The 21,097-nt window shown below is 40.4% G+C and overlaps 1 long non-coding RNA gene across 2 annotated transcripts in view; it reads right to left on the reverse strand.

The window, feature by feature from the left end:
* Positions 1-1,176: 1,176 nt before the first annotated feature.
* The window catches only part of LOC122465817, a 92,025-nt gene continuing 72,104 nt past the window's right edge, over positions 1,177-21,097 (reverse strand). The window contains exons 1-3 of one of the 2 annotated variants that reach the window (XR_006290895.1): positions 11,859-11,983; positions 6,733-7,026; positions 1,177-1,292 (exon numbers count right to left, since the gene is read on the reverse strand). This is a non-coding gene — a long non-coding RNA (uncharacterized LOC122465817). Of the gene's footprint in view, positions 1,293-6,732; positions 7,027-11,858; positions 11,984-21,097 lie in introns of those variants that run through there. The other variant, XR_006290894.1, reaches the window with a different exon arrangement.

A 21,097-nucleotide genomic window follows, 5' to 3' on the forward strand; every position in this document is an offset into this window, starting at 1 on the left:
GCCCCTCTGCTATGTACATTGGGCAAACTGGACAGTCTCTACGTAAAAGAATAAACGGACACAAATCAGATGTCAAGAATTATAACATTCATAAACCAGTCGGAGAACACTTCAATCTCTCTGGTCACTTGATTTCTGATCTCAAAGTGACTATCCTTCAACAAAAAAACTTCGAAAACAGACTCCAACGAGCGACTGCTGAATTGGAATTAATTTGCAAATTGGATACAATTAACTTAGGCTTGAATAGAGACTGGGAGTGGTTGAGTCATTATACTAAGTGAAACTATTTCCCCTTGTTTATTCCCCCTACTGTTCCTCAGACGTTCTTGTTAACGCCTGGAAATGGCCCACCTTGATTATCACTTCAAAAGGTTCTCTCTCCCCCCACCCCACTCTCCTGCTGGTAATAGCTCATCTTAAGTGATCACTCTCCTTACAATGTATATTTTTTCATGGTCTGTGTGTATATAAAATCTCTTCACTGTACTTTCCACTTTATGCATCCGATGAAGTAAGCTGTAGCTCACGAAAGCTTATGCTCAAATAAATTGGTTAGTCTCTAAGGTGCCACAAATACTCCTTTTCTTTTTGCGAATACAGACTAACACGGCTGCTACTCTGAAACTTGGCATAGGAAGGGAACCTCAAGCAGCTAGAGTCTTATATGAGAGCTAAAGCAGCTGTTGGACAGGGCTGACTCTGGGAAGTCTACAAGGGAGTCAGCTCTAAGCAGGACAGCTGCAAGCCAAACCGTAGGGCAGCCCCCTAAGAACTGAACAAAAAGGACTCCGTGAAGGAATCCTTTCACTCACCCAGGCGCTGAGGTAAGAGTCAGGCCTTGGGACAGATTTTTGGGACTAAGTTTTATTTTTCAGTTATTTGTCTGAATAAACCCAGACCCCAATAATGGTGGTTGGTGACTGGATGAGCAAGTGTGTGCAGTTTCTGTAAAAGGACCTGGAAGAGAGAATAAAGGACAGGGCAGTGCAGAGGTACCCCAACCCCAAGATGGCACATGGGGGGCAGCCAACTTGTATACATGTTATCATGAGGTCAATGGGTTCTCCTCTGTATCTGGGGAAAACAAGGGAAATGAATAGGAAAGCAAACACATTAAACTCTATTCCAGCTTATTTGATCCTACCTGGAACACAGCAGACACTGCAAGGCCTTGCCTACTTTCTTCTTACTGGCACAACCCAAGACATTCTTCCGACTTGCACCTTTAATACTGTGCATGCTTCAAACGTTCCCTGGGGGCACAGCACACATTTCCAATGTCCATCCACCTGTAAAACAAAGTCTATTCAGAGCCTCAAGGCACAAGTGCACTGAGAAGGTTAGAGCTATCACTTGCCTTCAAGGAAAGAGAGGAGCATCCATAGGGAATCTCCCCCCCCCCCCTTGCTTGATTTGAAAAGAGAATTATAAAGAGATTTAGGTCCAGGAGTGACCTTAGCATTCCTGCTGTCCATGCTGGTGGAGTTCCAGTGAGCTGCAGAAACAAAGTTTTTAGGACGCAATTCTACAATGTACTGAGAGATTCACATGACAGCTCCTAATGACTCCCTAATGACTAGTTAGTGTTAAGAGGATCTTACAGGTATAATTCTTGCCAATGCAAAAATATGATCAGGACTACTCAGAGTTTCCCATATCAACCTCAGTTTTCACTTTGCTAGATCAGGCTCTTAATGTCCCAACTGGATTAATTCACCCCCTGAGTGAATACCCCATCAACCACTCAGCACTCACAAAAATTTCAGAGCAGGACCTAGGCCAGAAAGGTCAAAGAAGAAAGATGACATCCATTATGAAGAGAGGTTCCAGATAAGGAGCTACAAAAGGAAAGAGGGGTGGTCACAGAATAAATAGACAAAAACCATACTCAGATGCTGGGGTGGATGTAAATCTGCCAGAAGGAAAAAAAAAATGACCCGGGGGCAACGAGAAAAATCTAAAAGTAGACACTAAAATAAAGTGAAACAAGCAATTAAAATCTCATCTTCATTCTGAGACATGTCATCTAGTCTGACAGGAAATTCTGAGTTAGCTTAATCACTTTTTTTGCATAGGTAAGAATTATATTTGCACAATTCCTTTGGCTCTCCTACACTCATGGAACTAGAGGAGGCTACAGCCAACTGACTTGCAAAGATGTGCTTGCAAATTTGATATGGTGTTGTGTCAGTGTTACTGAGCATCATATTGTGAAGGTTAAGGTGGACAAATTGATCACAATTATGTTGGGCAGCAAGCAAAGCTCTACTGACAATGAAAAACAATTACTCTGATATCATTTTATAAAAAAAAAATTAAATGTCCTGAAGCATACAAATTCCTACTCATTTCTTTACTAAGCTTCTCACTATGATGGAAGCAAAATTGTCCCAATAGGGGAACTACACAAAATTTAAAAAATTAATGTACAGATTAAAATAGATAGTCATGCAACCTGTTTTAATAGTGAGTAAATGAAGATTGACATTCCTTTGAATTAAAAAAACATTTCACAATAATCTTTCCTTGAATCACAAGCTTGTTACAACATTATGTGATGAGAGCTGAGTCCATGATATAGATTCCCATGTTCATAGATTATAAAACCAGTAGAGAGACCCCTGTATAACACAGGCCATAAGATTTCCCTATATTAATTCTTGTTCGAACTAGAGCATATTTTTTACTAAAATACCCAATCTTGATTTTAAAATTGCCAGTGATGGAGAATCCACCTTGTCCCTTGGCAAATTGTTCCAATGGTTAATTACCTCCACTGTTAAAAATTTATACTTTATTTCCAGTCTGAATGTATCTAGCTTCAATCTCCAGCCATTAGATCTTGTTATACCCAGTCCTCCTAGATTATCATTTTTTCCTTCCCCATGTAGGTAGTAACAGGTTGTTTCCAAGTCACCCCTCAACCTCTCTTTGTTAAGCTAAATAGATTGAGCTCTTTGAGTCTCTCATAAGGCACGTTTTTGGGTCATTTAATCATTCTCATGACTCTTCTCTGAACCCTCTCCAATTTATTAACATCCTTCTTGAATTGTGGGCACCAGAACTGAACACAGTATTCCAGCAATGGTCACACCAAATTCCAGTACCAAATACAGAAGTAATATAACCTTGCTACTCCTACTCTAGATTCTCATTTATACATCCAAAGATTGCTTTTGGCCACAGCATCACACTGGGAGTTTGTAGTCAGGTGATTCCCCCAATGATCCCCACATCTTTTTCAGAGTCACTACTTCCCAGGACAGAATCCCCCATCCTGTACATATGGCCTACATTCTTTGTTCATTGATATATCATTTTACATTTGGACGTATTAAAAAACATATATTGTTTGCTTGCTCCCAGCTTACCAAGAGATCCAGATGATGCTGGATCAGTGACATAGGTGAACAATTTTTCTAGATTATGGGGTTGAAAACACTCATTGGCTGCAGTGGCAACAAAATTAGGCATAAAGAGTAACATTTTCTAAATTATGTAAGTGATTTAGAAGCATAAACCCTATTTTCAAAAGTGACTTAAGAGCCTAAGAGTTAATGAAATCCAATGGGATCCCATTGATGTTCACTTGTGCTGAAACTGGGACTTACCTAAATCATTTAGGTGCTTTGAAAACTAACATATGAATTACTTAATTCATGTTGGATTTAAAATTACACAGTAAGTTGATTCAGATAGTAGTATTGTAGTCATTTTAATGTTTGCATACATTCACCATGTTCTTGTGTCTTTTACTGATCATTACTAGTCAATACACCCAGTCAGAGGTAGTAGACACAACTCCATTAGGGAATTAAGAGTTTGTGATATGCAGATAATGCTCAATAAAATAATTTCACTCTATTTGTCCTTTGAGTGAGAGGTCTACCAATAGAAATGAGTGAGCAATTCATAACAAAATATTGTATTTCATGAATTTAGCTTTTTTCTGTTTGCAGATTGTCCTCTAGCAATTTTCTCAAATTTATCCTTTATTCAATTAAATGTTTAGCATATTTCATTTACTCTAGGACTTGCTCTTTGAAAACTGAAATGTAAGTTGTCCTGTTTCACTGTAATGGACATTAGTGAAATGACATTCATTGATTTGGTCAGGAATCAAACAAACTGTTATTAAAAAAATTATGGTGTAAATATTCACAGAAAGCAAATTTCACATTTTGCAAGTATTCAAACATGTAAGCTTAAAATTCACTTTGCACAAGCTTTTGTGCTAGTAAAACTCAATCACATGAGCATTCAGACAGCAAACAGTAAAAGGGCATATACACAGTTACTATGGTGATGAGAGCCATTATAAGAACCTGAACTGAATAGAACACAGCTAAACTGAACTCATTTTAAAATTCACATGAATATTCACATTTTTGCAGTGTTCACTCAGCATCCTCAGCTGGTGTATCTTGGCATTGCTTTATTGACTTCAGTGAAGCTGTGACAATTTACACAGGGTGAGGGGCTGACCCATCAAGTTTTAGAAAGTAACTGAATTTCCATCTAATTATTTCAAACTCCAGAATTTTATTTTCATGACCATCTCACTCATTTTACTCGACTGCACCCACTGAACATTGGGGACAACAGAAAACTGCTGGCTGTCAACCAAAACTGTTGTGAACAAATGTCCAGGACAAAAGAGTGAGGACAAACACCTGCTCACATCTAGGTCCTTTAAACTGCCTGCAAACCAAACATAAAGGGGCTAAAATGGGACCTTATCTGCTCAGTTATCGTTTACATCCAAAAGATAGTAGAGTTTGCATTACAATGTCACATCTCAATGGAAAAGAACGTGCCTACTTCTCTTAACAACATATGCATAGTATTCTTCTATTCAGAATACTCCGTTGGAGAGTAATGAGATGCAGAGTCAGAAGTTCAGTTTTTCCAGAGCAAGAAAGGAGTGGTAGCCTGAGCAGTTTTTCATAATCTATGACAAAAAAATGTGATATAGTTACAGAAATCATAAACCCAAACACAAATACATCCAGAAGTGAAAAAATGTCTGCACTACTTCGGACTATATTTTCCTTTGCACAGACTTAAGCAATTCAAGATAGTTTGGTTCATCCAATCAAACTTTTTCACATATTCAGAAGAAAATAAGTACTATTTGTAAAAAGCTGAAAAACTAATAATCATCATTTGCAGAATGCCTATTGACTACAGATAGGCAACCAAATGACAGTCTGCCATCCAATGACATTTATGATGAGAAAATATTGATTTAAATATGAATGCTTGACATTAGAACCATTAATAGGTTCTTAAAATGGATTAATTTTTGCTCTTCTATAATCTGACCAACCACTGTAAAAAACAATATTTAATTCATGTCTCCAAACTATCCTATTACAGTTACATGCGTGCATGCCAACTACTCATCAAATCCTCCATCAGTATTTGAGATAAAGTGCAAGGCAGTCACTAAATTCACTATAATGAGGGAAAGATAGAGTTTATTTACCACTCCCCTCTCAGAGCTTTCCTGTGGTTTGTAAACCACAGCCCAGATATGGGGAATCAAAATTGCACCACCACAGGAGAAGCTTCTGGAGTCTAATGAGTAGGACTGGTCAAAACTTTTTTTAAATAGAAAATAGGGGTTTGGGAAAAAATGAAATTTTTCCATAAGAAAAGTGTCTGCTTTCCATGGAAAATTTCGACTTCTCATCAAAAAACTGAAAATCAAAACTTTCAATTCAGAAATGTTGTAACATTTAGTTTTGACCATTTTTGACTGCAACAAAATATTTTGCTATTCCCAAATATGGGAGAGGTCTTGACCTGTACCTGCAAAATTTGTGCTTGCATATGTTCACCCACATTTGTTCATGTAAATCTGTTAATTACGAAAACTGGGTATTTAGGGATGCAAATATCATGGGAGACATACATTTATGTATTTTTATACATCACATATTTTTTCATGCACTAGAAGCCCTCTATCTTCTGACACACTGACCGTAAAGACAGCACACAGATTTTCAGAACGTAAAGACCAAGTTCCATGCAGACCTATGTTACTGAAATGCACACGAGTCAGCTGATTGCATAAAAAAAGGAGTCTTGCCTAATTTGCATGCACAATCACTATCACTGCATGCACAAATATATCTGTGCAATTGTATGTGTGGACTTTGACCTTCAAATTTTAATATGTGGTCCTATATGTACACTATCATCTATTCTCTCTTCTTATACCATGTTTAATTATAATGGAACAAATAAGTATGATTTTGAAGGAGTGCATGTGACAAGCAAAAGTATTTTTGAAATAAATAGTTTATGGAGCCTATATATTGTGCATAGCATACAGTTTGACTGTTAACAGTTAGAACTCTGGCAGCACTAAAAATTTCTCACTGTTCCATTCTATTCTTTATTAGTTTCTTATACTACCCTCATCCATCATCAGATTATCTTCCAGAAGTGCATTAAGTCATATGACTAGCATTTGTCCTACATTTGTCCCTTTTCTCCCTTTGCTTCTCCAGGGGGGAAATTATGATTTTTAAAATTTGTTTGGATTTTTTAAAGTTACTTATCTCTATTGTTCTATGTGTGTGAATGTATTAAAGGTGTGGTCACAGAAGCGCATGGAATAGTGAGTGATGACTGTTGAGGTGATTCTTGTATGCTATGGGATTTTGTTCCACAGCCTCAACTGAACCCCTGAGAAAGCTCAGACTCAGGAAGTCACTTTACCTTTGCAGCTCCATTGGGCTGAAGTGCAGAGTAGTCAGTCATGGTCCCCATCCTGGAGCCCAGGGCAGCGGGCATTTGGAAGGACAGAGATGCTGAATTTGTCTGGATATTCTATGGGAAGTTGGTGGAGAGAGTGGATGACAGGTCTGATGCATTTACAGTGAATGTGTTGCTGAGTAGATTTGCTCACTGGCTTTCACTGGTCAAAGATGCTTTACCCATGTCCATAATCCACAGGCATGACTCTTTCCTCCTTTTGTTCATTCCCATTTTGTAACAGCAATAACTTACTGCCTGTAACACAAAACAGACTGTGTGTTCCTGGATTATTATCCTTCTTGGTCTCATGCCTCAGCCCACACCCAAAGCATGCAATATTCCTTTAGAAATGCACTGCTGGTTGTGTTTTATAGTCTGAAAGGAGCATCTTCATTCCCATATTTATAATCCCACATGTAAATGTCATGCATGCCTAAATTCCACACACAGGCTGTTACAACTTTCTTAAACATGCATTTTTCTTTTTTAAGACACAGATGAAATGTGCATCGCAATAGTCACAATTTACTGTTTTTATTAATAGAGTTATTCCCACTCATCTCTAGTTACTCAGAAAAAATCATGATCCTATAAGTGTGTGTGTGTAATTTGTGATAAACATGTATTATGGAAAAATTGTATCTGCCCACCATACATCTTTCAAAGTCTATTAATTGTAACATTTTAAAAGAAATACTGTACTATGATTTTATAGACTTAATGTACCAGTACAGTAGCTAAACACTTCCTGAAGAGATAGCATTGTTAGCCTCTCCCATTATAACTTCTCAGTCTTTAGTCTAAGATCAAGTGTAGTATCAGTTGAACGTCTGTCTATGTAGGATCTATATCCTGCAAACAAAAGGCATGGACAAGGCAATCTAATATGCCTTTTTTACCTCTAACGTCTAAATTTTAAAGTGGTTTGGGGGAAAACTTAGGGGGAAAAGGGGTTGCTACATTTTGTACTTTTAAGTATAAGCCAGCAGTCAATTACCTGACACATACTGATGTCCAATATATGTATGGGAAGCTAGCCAAAGAGCTAGTCAATCATAAATATCAGCATTTCTGGCCCAGCCATATCATTTCCTAAAATATAGGAACAGTACATTCTTAAATAAGGTATTCACAAAAATAGTATAATTCCCAGTGCACTTAAATAAGGTAATAGCAACTGGGTAATTTCAAAAGATTTGAAAGTTTGTCTCAGATTCACATCAGTGTGGATGCGCTTAATCTCTTCAGAGCCTAAAGCTAATCTTAGTTTTAGAAAAGTCCATACCTCCTCCTAATCCCAGTCAATAGGCACCTAGTCCATAGCCAATTGATTTCAATGGAAAGACTCCCATTGACTTCACTGGGCTTTGGAGCAGGTCCTAAATGCAGACGTGTAGAACTATTTGGCCCTATTGACGGCAATGGGAGTTTTGTCATGGACTTTAGTGGAGTCAGGATTTCACACTTTAAAAAACAAACTGCCCAGTGATTGCTTTGGAAACTCAGCAAAGGCTCTAATTTCAGTTCCAGCCACAAGTGTAGATTTCTGGGAGAAGGAGGGGTGGGAACCAGCATGACCTGAAATAACAGCTTCAGCAAATATCCCCATATGGAGACTGAGAAAGTATGGCCCAGACAACAGCTCAGGGTAGTGCACAACCAGTCTGGGGATTAATAATTTATAAGAAGCTCTTCCAGTTTGTTTGGAATATAAATGAACATAGCCTTGTCATATTTAAGGCAATTTCTCTCACTTGCAATAAAATGGGAGCCCATCTTTCCTGTTTAGGCTACTACCTATCGTAATATAGTTATGAAGAGTTCTTGGTGACTCAATCCCTTTTCAGCTATCAATCATCCAAAATAATTTTCTATCATATTAAAATCAAACAGCTAGAGCAGATTCCTTCTATTTGAGAGATAGCATCAGTCAATAAAGGAGTCAATTCTGCATATGAGACTTATAGCTGTCAGGCTTTTCATACCATCTACTTCAAGTTTCCAAATACAATATTCATGTTGGTATCAGGCATTTGACAGCCACCTGTCGCAACATCTAATGGGATTTTCTGATCATAACAAAGGTCTGAATCCTGTCCAGGTGTCTGTTAATTGACCTAGAGAGGAAGCAATGCACTGTGTGCAGCCAGCTGGCCTTGTTTAGATAAATCAATGCAGAAGAGTGAGTTTGGGGGGGGTTAAGCAGAGATCAGCATTAATCTGCAAATGTGTTTTAGTCTTTGAAGGATTTATATTAATCCAGTTTTGCCTCTGAAGCCACTGATTTGAAGCAATCATTATAACAAAGCTTTATTTGTGTGCAATACAGTTCAAGCCATTTAATAGTATATTATTTATGATCAATAAAACTGTGGGAAGATTTCCAAATGCAAATAATGACAAAAATATTTTAACGAGAGAGTGGTTTTGTTGTGGGGGTTGATGAGGAAGGTGACATTTAATAATATAACCCTATTTCCTTTTTCTTTTTTAATTTCTGCTTGTAATCTTGCCCAATACACCCCAGAAGAAAAAGAATGAAAGAGGAATTGATAGAAGGATATAGACAGGGACCACCATCCACAAAAGGAATTCAAAACAATCTTCACATCTTCAAGATTAAGACAAAAATTAGGTTTACCTCTAAAATCTCAGATATTAGGGAGATGATGGGATTACAGTTTCAAGGTAAACTCTACAGAGTGCAATCCATCCATTTTAAACATTTGAGCTGATAGATGTTTTGGTTAGAAAGCCAAAATGACACACAGATGTGAGGCAATTGCTGCAATTAACCTTCCTTTATTTTCAACTAATCTTGATAAGAATGCTGTGGAGGAATGAAAGTCCGGTTTATTTTCACCTTCTCTGAGACAACCCTTAAGAACATAATACTATTCCCAGAACATTGTTATCAAAACAATATGATTAGGTGATGGTTCCAATGCCACAGTCCTGCTCTGAAAGAATACCATTTTGTGAAAGATTAGGGACATAACTTACACAAGTCCACCTATCCCAAAAGTTGGCTCAAAGGACCGACGTTCTGGAGACAATTTAGAGATTTCGGCTTCTGATCCTTGGCTGTGCTAATACACTTTTGCAGTCTTCCAGTGACATTGTCCAGCCTAAACCGGTATCGGCAGACATGGCAGGTGTTAGGAAAGTTGTGTGCACTCTTAATAGGAGGATGACCCCAGCCTAGGGAAATCCTTAGCAGATATAGAGCTAGAGTGATGGTGTGACTATGGTTAACGGCGTGGCTAGTGGTCTCCTGTGCTCTGATGTGCCTTAACTACCTGGCAGCCTTTAGGCTGCTCTAACTTGCCAAGGGATATTGTAGTATAAACTGCATGCATGCAAGGCTGGATGCATGTACAATTCAACCATCTCAGTCTGCTATGGTCTCTGATACTCATGCCTCCCCTCAGTTGATATGAATGCACTCATTATGGCATTTACATTGTCCATTACATTTGGACAGCCTTTGGTCGCTTTCTAGAACCATAGCATGTAAATGAATTGTCCTTCAAAGGCCCTCTTGCAACCGCTACTGGTCTCTGTGCTTGTACAAGAGGTGAATGCATGTCTAATGATTCAGTGAGGTACTGTATCAGTGACAGATGTGGATCATAGGTCAGTTACTGTGCAATGTATTATTCCACTTTCAATCTTAAATTGGAATTCAATTTTCCTTTCAAGAATTCTATTTATATTGTAATTTTAATTAATAATTAAAGAGTATCATTATAATCATCATCATAATTTCTTGGTGCTATATAGCTAGAGTCCTCTGGGTGCCCATACAAAATTTAGAAAACTAAATTGCAAGAATGGTATAAAAGTAAGGCAATAAGCCCTCAAACAAGTCTCCAAAGTCTGAATGTACTGTGTATGAAACGTCCAACTCACAATGAATAAAATGAACTGGGCAAATCAAAACCAGCCTTCAGTACTGCTTTGAATGATAGGGTTGTGATCAGTCAATATTCAAGAGAGGTTTCTACATGCCCTCTCAAAGTTATGGGCCTTGATTTGAGCCTAGGCTACACTGACTTCCTCTGCTGTAAAATCCAGGCACAGGGTCTCTGTCAGTGCTTGATATGAGGTTGCATTGGTGAAGGTCAACATGGGGGGCCTTGCAATCAGGCAGAACAGCCCCAAAGCAGGCCCCAACCATACTTTAAAGCTGCCCTGGTGCAGATTCCCCAAGGCAGGACACTCCATTGAAAACACTCATTCAGGCACAGCAATCCTGCTATTATAGAGAATAATAATTTGGACCACTCTGCAAGAGTGGGATAAATTTAAGCTCACTATCTGATAGCAATCAAACACCACAGTCCAGCTGATATCATTTGCTGTATTAGAACAGCAAATAGAACTGGCCCCATAGTATACAGCTTTTTATGTGCAAAACAAATGGGGGTTTCAAAAGTGCTTTACCATTGACCTTAATAGGACTAGAGTTAGGGCAAGGCTGAGTGCCTCTAGAAATTTCACCCAAGGTATAGAAGTATATTTGACTAGCAGATACTGTATTTTAAGTATAAGCATTTCAGACTAGTATGAACTCCTACAGTGAGTTCCATTAAAATGTTTGGTGTATACCATACTGCAGTATTACTTGTGCCTTTGTGTTTGTGGTATTTGTGACAGGGTGGGACCCACCACTATGGCACCTCCTCCTGGCTGTCCTATGGATTAGCTCTGTTCATGAGTGTGCCTCTTCTGGTGGTGTCTCATTGCCATCAATTCTCCTCCTGAACCCATGTCACTCCAAGGACCACAAAATCCTCTGCAGGACACAGCCCTCTGGCTGTGTCACACTCAGTTCTCACCCCTTCCAGGGCAACTGCAGGCCACTGTCCAGCCACTTCCTTCAGTGGCAAACACAGTCTACTGTTTAGCTACTTCCCCAGTGGCAAGGAGTGGGGGAGGGGGAAGAAGGACCCAAGCCCACCCACTACTCTGGGTGCTGGCCCACAGATCCTGTAGATAGCAGCCACTTGCTATGTCCCCTCCAATCACTCAGTCTATTTCCCTAGGCCACTTCCCCATGGCCCTAGAACCTTCTTCACCCTTACCTCAAGGCTTCAGCCATCCAGGAGCTCACTCTCACTCCCCTGATCGTGCCCCAGTTGCTAGCTTTCTTCCACCTAGAAGGCAGCCAGTCCGCCTCCCATCTCAAGCTCCAGAGCGTGACTGAAGCTGCTCTGTTCTGCAGCCCCTCTCTGATTGGCTGCCTCCTGCGCAGCCTCCCTAGGGCTGCTTTTAACCTCTTTTCTGCCGGTGTGGGGCAGCTGCCCCATCACATATTCTCTGTATTTAAAAGGGGAAATGCATCAGTACATTGGTAGTTAGTCTGAATAGTAAATGTCAAGGTCGCAGTGGTGCCCACAGTGGTTTTTCAACACAGAAAGTTTACACAATAATATTCCAAGTTTGGAGGAGGCTGTACATGCCCATCCAACCATGTTATTTGCTGGAGCTTGGCTTGTGCACCATCTGTGTCCCTTTCATATACTTTTCTTTAGCATGATAACAATTTCATTTTTATTTCTCCTTTGGCTAGTCTGTTCCAAAATAGAACTACCCTCATTGAAAAGAAACATCTCCTAGAGAGTCTGGACCTTTCTGAGTTTCAGTTCATGCTCTCTTGTTGTTGAGCTTCACACACTCTCAAGCAAACAATTTTAAGGAAGCCATACATATCTTCAGTTATCTCCCTTCATATTGTAAACCTCTTTTCAAAAAGAACCAGGTATTTTAAACTCCTGAAATACTTTATCATTCCCCCTGGCCCTTTTGTACTTCATGCATTATATTATATTGTAGCATCCAATCAGGATTGGGGCTGAATTGTACAGCACTCTGCACAAACACAGATGAGGAGATGGTCCCTGCCCTGGATAGCTTAGATGTTTAGTATTTTCTTCAGGAGCCTTCCTGCAGTATAGCTTCCAAAAACAGGCATGGTACTCCAAATGCCATCTTATCAATAGTACTGGCCAACATTTTTATTTTTCACTGTGGACATTTTTCACAGTGAAATAGTTTGAGATATTTTCCATCAGCCATTTTTGTAGTGCCATTTTAGGATAATTTCTGGGCTCTGATTCTGCAACTGGATCTCTACAGGTGGATCCCTCCTCCTGCCTGAAGCTCTGTGCAGATCATATTGCAAGATCAGGGCCAAAGTTTGGGCTCTGTTCCCGCACTAATACATTTGTTCTTTTATGATAACCAGCTAAGGGGGTGGAGGGGATAGACATTCCTGCTAGCAGCTTTCACAATCTGTTCCACTAGAGCTGCCTACTGCATATTACCAAAAGGGAGAAAGGGGAGTCTCTCATAATGCTATTGTACTAATCAAGCATTTGCTGGCAAACACCAGTGTGCTTTCCAGAAACATGACACTGCAAGATAAGACTTACACACACCGAGAGGCATAAACACAGCCCACTTGTGTTAATCCTGTAAAAGCACACTTTTATAACAGCAGCATGCTGTGTTATGGCTCGCTGCAGTCTATATTTCTCTGCTTCAGTCTCTCATGCTCAAAGTGATAACATGAATGTAAGTCTGTCTTCCTTTCCTAACCCGCACCCTCTGTATGAGGTATCACTTCTTTGTTTATTAACATCCATGCTAATTAGATTGTGTAAGACCCACTTTCAGTGTATACAGAAAACAACATATCCATTATGTTAGCAATCAAAGCTATACAAGATTGGAGACTGTCCAGAGATCAAAGATGATCTGTCAGATTTCATTATAAGGGGGAAAAAAGCAGCTCTAACTTCAAAAGATACCTTATTGTCCTTTGTTTCCTCTTGAAAAAATAATTTCTGAGAAGGTGGTGAGCCATCTCAGAGGGATCTAAATGAATACACCTTTTGACAGTATCTTCTAGCTTTGACTGCAGATTGACCTTCCCTCCTGTTCATCATTTCTTCCTTCTCTTTTCTTCTACCATGAGTTAAATTTTGTAGCTTGCCAGCTTAGCCCCAAGAGATGCAAAGAAATAAATGCTTAAGTGGTTTTTCAATCAGCAAATTATCTAATGCCCCTCTTGCTTTCCTCTGGTCACCGCAGGATCAAGAGCATCTGCAAGAAGGCCAGTTGACAACCTCTTGTTGGATTTCATATCGCTGTTACTGAACTGATATTTTTAGTCATACCTTTGTTCAAAAGAATTACACAAATCTAAGCATAGAATTTTTATTCTGACAGATCTTACGTTGTATTTATTTTGTTTGTGCAAAAACAGCAGCAACATTCAAAGACTTTGATCTTATGTTTCTTTCTCTGATTCAAGAGTCCCGGGCCAAAATTTCACCCCTATGGAAGAGCTCAAATTGCCTTGACTCCAGTTCAAATTATTTAAAACCATCAGACAAGGGAACTGGTATATATGCTAAGCACAATAGCTCAAAATCTGAGTCTGTTTACAAGGCCTGCCAGGACCAAAAGCAGTCGAAATACATTTCTGTTTTAAGGGAGGCCTAAGCTAGTCTTAACCCGCTGAGTGGGGTGCTGTATTGCCACATGAGCCTGAAGGAGATCTCAACAGAGAGTCAGTCATAGAGTTTCAGGTCAGAAGGGACCATTAGATCATCTAGTCTGACTTGAATAGCAGAAGCCACTAACATCATCCAGCACCCGCACACTAAGCCCAACAACCAAAATAAAACGTAAGTGTCATAGCCCGTAGGAGACTACACTATTATGTGCCACAGGAGGGGATTGGAAGAACTGAGGTGCACCAGTGCTCGAGGCCTCTGCAATGGTAGGGAAATGATTAAGTGAGATATACTCAGACAATGCCGGCAAGTGACCTGAACCCACACACTACTGGGGCAAAGCTAGCAAGCTAATACACAGCATGGACCTGCCTGGCCCCAGTTCAGCACTGAGGGAAGCAGTGGGCTTCATCCACTCGGTCTGTCTGTGACCAACAGCATAAAGACACCACTAGCATGCCCCAGGCCTTATTTTCATTTGGGACTTACGTTTCCACCTCCCAGTAACCTCAGAGCTGCACATGAGCATACTCTTTCACTAGAGCTGCACAGTTAGACTTTGTGTTTTGGACAAGGCATTGCATCATGTACTCTTTGGCCCTTCCCCAGTGGCTGTTGATGATTCAGTGTCATTTTCCAAAAGAAGTAGGGGATCACCCACTGTCCTGAGCAACATACCCACGGTCAGTATTACAGGGTTAATGTCCCACACTTTTTCTGAACTATAAACTAGGCACACAACTACTTCTCAGTCTGCCTGCACATACAGTGCATTGTCAAGTATCAAAGTCATCACTCTGAAAGTACTTTCAATTAAATACCTGGAATATAAAGCTGCTATATAAATCTAAATTCTATTTTATTGATAAACTGCATGCTACAAAGTATGCTAAAACTATAAAACAAAAAAGTACACACAATGAAGTGAGCTGTAGCTCACGAAAGCTTATGCTCAAATAAATTGGTTAGTCTCTAAGGTGCCACAAGTACTCCTTTTCACAATGAGAAGTGTGTCACAAATACAGGCTGTAAATAGAGACCTCATAAGCACCCATGACCAAAGTATGCAACTGGATTAGAATGCAATAAAGAGGCATCTACTAATAAAGCAATAAACCAACAAATGTGCAGTATAGATAAGGCAGATTAAGAAAACATTCAGCCAGACTGCTTTGGGCTGCTTCTTTCTTCCCGTCTCCCCTAACGGGTTGCCTTTGCATTCTGTGCTTAAAACAAGTGCTCTTGCAAAGAAATAAAAACTGATTTCTCCTTAAATCGTAAAAGTAAACACCCTTCTTAATGAGAATATTTTGTTGCATGCTACTGCAGCCCACATAGGTCAGATTTCAATCTGGTTCACAGACAGTGATTCTACACTCCATTATTCTTTAACAGTCTCTCCACCATGAGGTACTGAGGCAGCATCTGGAACTTGACAGCAAAGCCAATAATAAACAGGCAAAATGTCGGGAACAAACCCCACACACTGAACATGGAGCTTTGGACTTTGACTGCTTCTTCCTTTCTTGCCTCCCCTCAGGTCTGCTCTGTCTCAAATGCTTAAAAGAGAGACATAAAACAAATCTACACCCTTAAGCTTTTTTTTCCCCCCTTCTCCTTTCTTTCTTAAAATGCTTCTTTTGTTCTCATGCCAGGATGGCTGGATCTTTCCCAAAGTTCTGGACGGTTGATTGTGTGCCGCATTAAAAAAAATACCCACAATGTCTCCCCCAATCCAGCTGAAGTACTCACTGAATCTAGAAAATTGAATAGCTAGAGATGTGCCCTGGGAATGCTCACACATGCTGGAAGGGACACAAAGTGGCTGTGCTGCAGCTTGTGCCCTTGGGTGGCATTCTGGGTCACTCAGCTAGAATTCCCCGTTGGCCCAGATTCACAAAGGGGATTTAGACACTGCAACACCTAACTTTCAGGCACCTAAAATTCAAAGGCTTGACTTATGTGCCCAGGCTCCCCGTACAATGAATGGGGAGAGTTAGGCACCTAAACAAGGGATTCACAGAAGCCAGCATGTTGAGCAGGAAGTTGCCTCAGCCAGCCAGTAGGAAAGGCCAAAGAGAAGAGGGGGGAATGATGCTGACCCCCGCTTTATATTCTTTAGCCCAGTAGTCAGAGCACTTACTTGGAATGTAGGAGACCTGGTTCAAATCCGTCCTCTGCCTTGGTCTCCCATATCTCAGGAGAGTGCCCTAACCACTGAGCTATGAGGTTTTTGGGGATGGGAGGGTCTCTCTCAACCTCTCCTATTGAAGCCATTCCACTTTGTATAAACCAGGGGTTCTCAAACTTCATTGCACTGTCACCCCCTTCTGACAACAAAAATTACTATATGACCCCAGGACGGGGGACCAAAACCTGAGCTCACCTGAGCCACACTGCCCTGGGCAGGTGCAGAGGGATCAAAACCCAAGGGCTTCAGCCCCAGGTGAGGGACCTGTAACCTGAGCCCTGCCACCCAATGCTGAAGCCCTCAGGCTTCGTCCCAAGGCGGTGGGGCTTGTGCTTTGGCTTAGTCCTAGGCCTCAGCAAGTCTAATGCCAGCCCTGGCGACCCCATTAAAATGGGGTCGCGACTCACCTTGGGGTCCTTTCTTACAGTTTGAGAACTGCTGGTATAAGTAATTAAATATTCATTGGAACAGGGACTGAAATCTGCATCTTGCCCCTTCCGAGTGAGTGATCTAACCACCAGGCTCCAGAGTCATTCTCATGCTCTGCCGCCACCCCCATGAATATTTAAGAATTTATGCAAAATGGAACAGTTTCTCCTCCTCCTCTTTCTCCCATCCACTCTTTTTGTGAGCTTTAAGAGCATTTGAGCATACTTACAGGATCAGGCCCTGAAGGCGAGAAAGGCAAGAGAATGTGGAGTTTGTAAATCCTGAAGTCTTTACCCACCTTTTGCCCAGTCCTTACTTATGCATTCCCATGAAGTCATTTGCAGCATAAGTCAGGACCATTCAAAAAGTGGGTAAGGATTTCAGAATGTGGTCCACTATTTGTAAACGTCTATTCTGTATGATATTTATTTTATTTAGCTCTTTGTTAGCAAGCATGGATAAACGTAAAAAGGAAGCAAAACAAGGATCTAATCATCTACTTCCCTGTGTAACTACAATGAAGCTTATTATTTAGCCTTAAAAATAAGCGACAATGTTCTTTCTGTCTCAAACACACACCACTCAGTTCATGTCACCCACACTACAGTTGTCTCACTTTCTATATTTGTTCAGACAACAGCAGAGAAGCAGCACCCTCTCCTACGAGCTAGTTTATGTCAGTGGCCATTCAAATCTGGAGCTTAGCATCCAGAAATTCTCACTGGCACCAAAACCATCAAGGTGTAGCAAGGTTTTGTGAAATGTGAAACATTTGAGAGTTTTTGCTATTTTTCAAAATGCAAAAGGCAGATTGCTTTCTTACGAGTGAAACTAGCTTTGTGTCTTGCCTTAGGCATAATTCTGGCATTCTCACTGAAAATGATGAAAACAGCAAACTAAACAATTTTCACCATTTTGTTGCACAACTAGGGCCAAGTACTGGAGCCCCTATTTAGGAAAGCAGTTAAATACATGCTTAACGACATATCCTTTCCAGACACCAGTTAAGCACTTACTTAACTTTAAGCAGGTGCTTAAGTCCCATTGAAGTTGTTAAGCAGGTGCTTAAGTGGTATCCTGATCAGGATGTTTTCCTCTTTTGGAACCTAGTTTTTGCCATTGGCTGCACTGCATATTACATTCACATGGCCATTAAAGGTGGCCCACAAAATTATTCCTGCCTAAAAAGAAAGCTGCTAGTTTGTCCTGACTTCTCTTCATGCTTCTGCGCATTCTCCCTTCCATGCAGTCTTCTCTTGAGCTAGTCTGACCCTTAAGAAATTAATTACGGAACTTATCTCAAGATTTCACATCTGTTCTTTATGTCAACAGTACTCAATTCCCAAATAATTGCAACATTCCTGAGAAATGAAGGCAGTTTGTATACATCAACACAGAGCAATGAGCAGAATCCAAGCCTAAGGGCTAGCCTGTTCCTTAGGCACAAGCTGGTCGAATGGAACATCCTCTTGAGAACAAATCTGATTTTGCTGCCTGTTAGATAATACACTAAGACATGATTCTGGTTACTAAAGGACATCCTGGTGCCACACCAGGGATATCCAACACGGGGACCTGTTAAATGGGCTCCAAAAAGACAGAGAGTTTCCAGATTTTTTAAAAACTCTGCTGAATCGAGACAATTATTAACAATGAAGGCTGAGGCTTTAGTGAAAGTGCTTTTCTGTGGAGATCCTTATGAGTTCTAGAGCAGAACTTTAGATTTAATGCAGTTGCAGCCCCCTGGATCCTTGGTGGGGCATAGCAAACATTTTGTTACTTAAGTCTTCATGACAGAAAAGCAAAAGGTGTTTCCCCTCCATCATCCATTTCCCAACATGGCTCAGATCTATCTCCTCCCAGCAAACAATAATACTGGAAAACTCTTCAACCCTTCTTGGCTCTTGGGCATGGAAAGAAAGAGAGCCACTTGCCTCCAGAAATATCTTGAAAACACCAGATGTTTGAATAGGGAATCTCACAAACAAGGAGTCCTGTCTATATAAAAAGGCTATTTGTAGGCAGCTCATCACAGATGCGTTTTGTATAGCAAACAAAAGAGTTACTGCTCTTTGCAAAATGCCTTTTTAAAGTATTCTAATGAGTCTTTGACTGGAACCCGTAATCAGTAGAACAATTTTTTCTTTTTTCATATAAGTAAACACTATTCTCTCATGAATTGTTTGACACTTTTTAAAAATATGAACTTTGAAATGAAAAGGATATTGAAAATATTTTTAGAGGGAAGCCATCTGGCAACTACACAATCATCAAAAAGTCATAAATATCTGCAAATACTTCACCTACCAACACAGGATCTCTGTGATTGCTCTGGGAAAGATGTCTTGTTATTAGCCAGTCACTGCTGCTGCACTGTCATTCCTGCTTGTGACTGAGAACAAAATAGTGGGGCTCACTAAATCCTGAGGGATGATACAAAAAGACCAACCTGGGAACAAATTCCCACACCATTCACCAGGCCTGTCTGCAACTTCAATTTGAGGTTCAGTCCTAAAAGAATATGTCAGCAGAAAACATGCAATAGATAAAGGACTTCAGCTCCTAAGGGACATAGGAACTTTTAAAATTTTTACTCACTATCTTGTGTCAATTGCCCTTTTAAAAGGTAGTCCATAATGCTCTCAGTGTAGTTTTACATACTTCAGATATACTAAAAGTTAAAGTTATCTTTTCCTCAGAAAGCATGTTTAATATATGGTTAATGCTCCTTTTCAGAAGCTGACCCATCTCAGAGGGCTGTAATTTCGTAGTCGGATCTGTAATCCAATTCACTTTAAACCTAGCTGAAGGTCAGCACATTCCGGCTCCTTGAGTCAAAGTCAAGGGCTTTCCATTGGGAACTCCTTGTCTTTTGTCCCCAAGATATGAAGGTACTCAGATGATAAAGTGATGGATGCTGTAGAAGTGCCTGTATATATCTCTCTACAAGTCTCAGTGTATGAGAAAGACAATCCCAGTTGGTTTCAACTGCCTAAAGAGATAATCTTTTGCTCCTGGGGGAATTCTGCACCAAAAAATACAAATTTTTGCACCCAAATAATAAAAATTCTGCACATAATCTTTTTAAATTCTGCAAAATTCTGCAAATTTTATTTGTCAAAATAATAGTACATGATCACACCAGTTTCAATTATTTTGGTAATTTATTTCAAAATACCTGTCAGCAAGTATGTCTGTAATAATACAGACATACACAAAAAATTCCCACAGGAGTAGAGTTAAAGAAACCCCCTATGACAACCCAGTTCCTGTTTCTCTGCCCCCACCCATTCCGAGAGCCCAGCCGGGGGGGGGGGTAGATACTCATACCCCCTCCCAACCAAAGCCCAGCCCCAGACACCTGCTCCATGGGCCCTCCCCAGCCCAGACACCTGCCCCCACTACTCCTCAGAGGCCAAGGATCCAGAGAGAGAAACAGCCTGATGCTGGGTCCTAGGTTTGTGTGGAGTTTTCTGCACACTGTTGTCTCCTTCCCTCAGGGCATGTGGGGAATTTCAGCTATTGGGAACTCTCTAGCTCCCTCCCCTTTCCCCCTGCAATGTCTTCTATGTGCGAGTTGCACTCTCCCAGTGGTGACCAGCAGCACTGCAGCCAATTTCTGTGGAGGAAAGAAAATTATGCACACACAACATTAATTTCTGCAAAATTCTGCATTGCGCAGTGGCGTAGAATTCCCCCAGGAGTAATCTTTAACATAGTCAAGATCCAAACCATAAAGGGCTTTATAGATGAAAACCAATACCATGAACTTCACACAAACCAAGGCAGTCTATTGAACACAGATGTAACATGCTCCTGGTTATACATGGTGGAATACAATAGGTGAACTGGGGCAAATAAGTAGCAAGTCCTTGCACCAAAAAACTTAGAGTTCCAAGGTAAGAAACAGTGTATACAAGATAATACAGGACAACCAGGGAAGCCACATGGGGTGAAATCTTGGTGCCAATGAAGTTAATGAGAATTCCATTTTCCCTGAAGAGCTGCATGGAAAAGGCAGGTTTTAAAGGAAAACTCTAATGTTTGAGGGCTGGAGATGGAAACCAGCACCAACATCAGAAGCAAGATCATAGTGGTCACCATTACAAAGCCAATATTTACACAGAGTTCCACATTCATTCCCATTTTAAATATAAGGAAATGCTGTGATATTTCAGAT

Source organism: Chelonia mydas, chromosome 5 (genome assembly GCF_015237465.2).
Source record: "Chelonia mydas isolate rCheMyd1 chromosome 5, rCheMyd1.pri.v2, whole genome shotgun sequence".
NCBI classification, from domain to species: Eukaryota; Metazoa; Chordata; order Testudines; family Cheloniidae; genus Chelonia; species Chelonia mydas.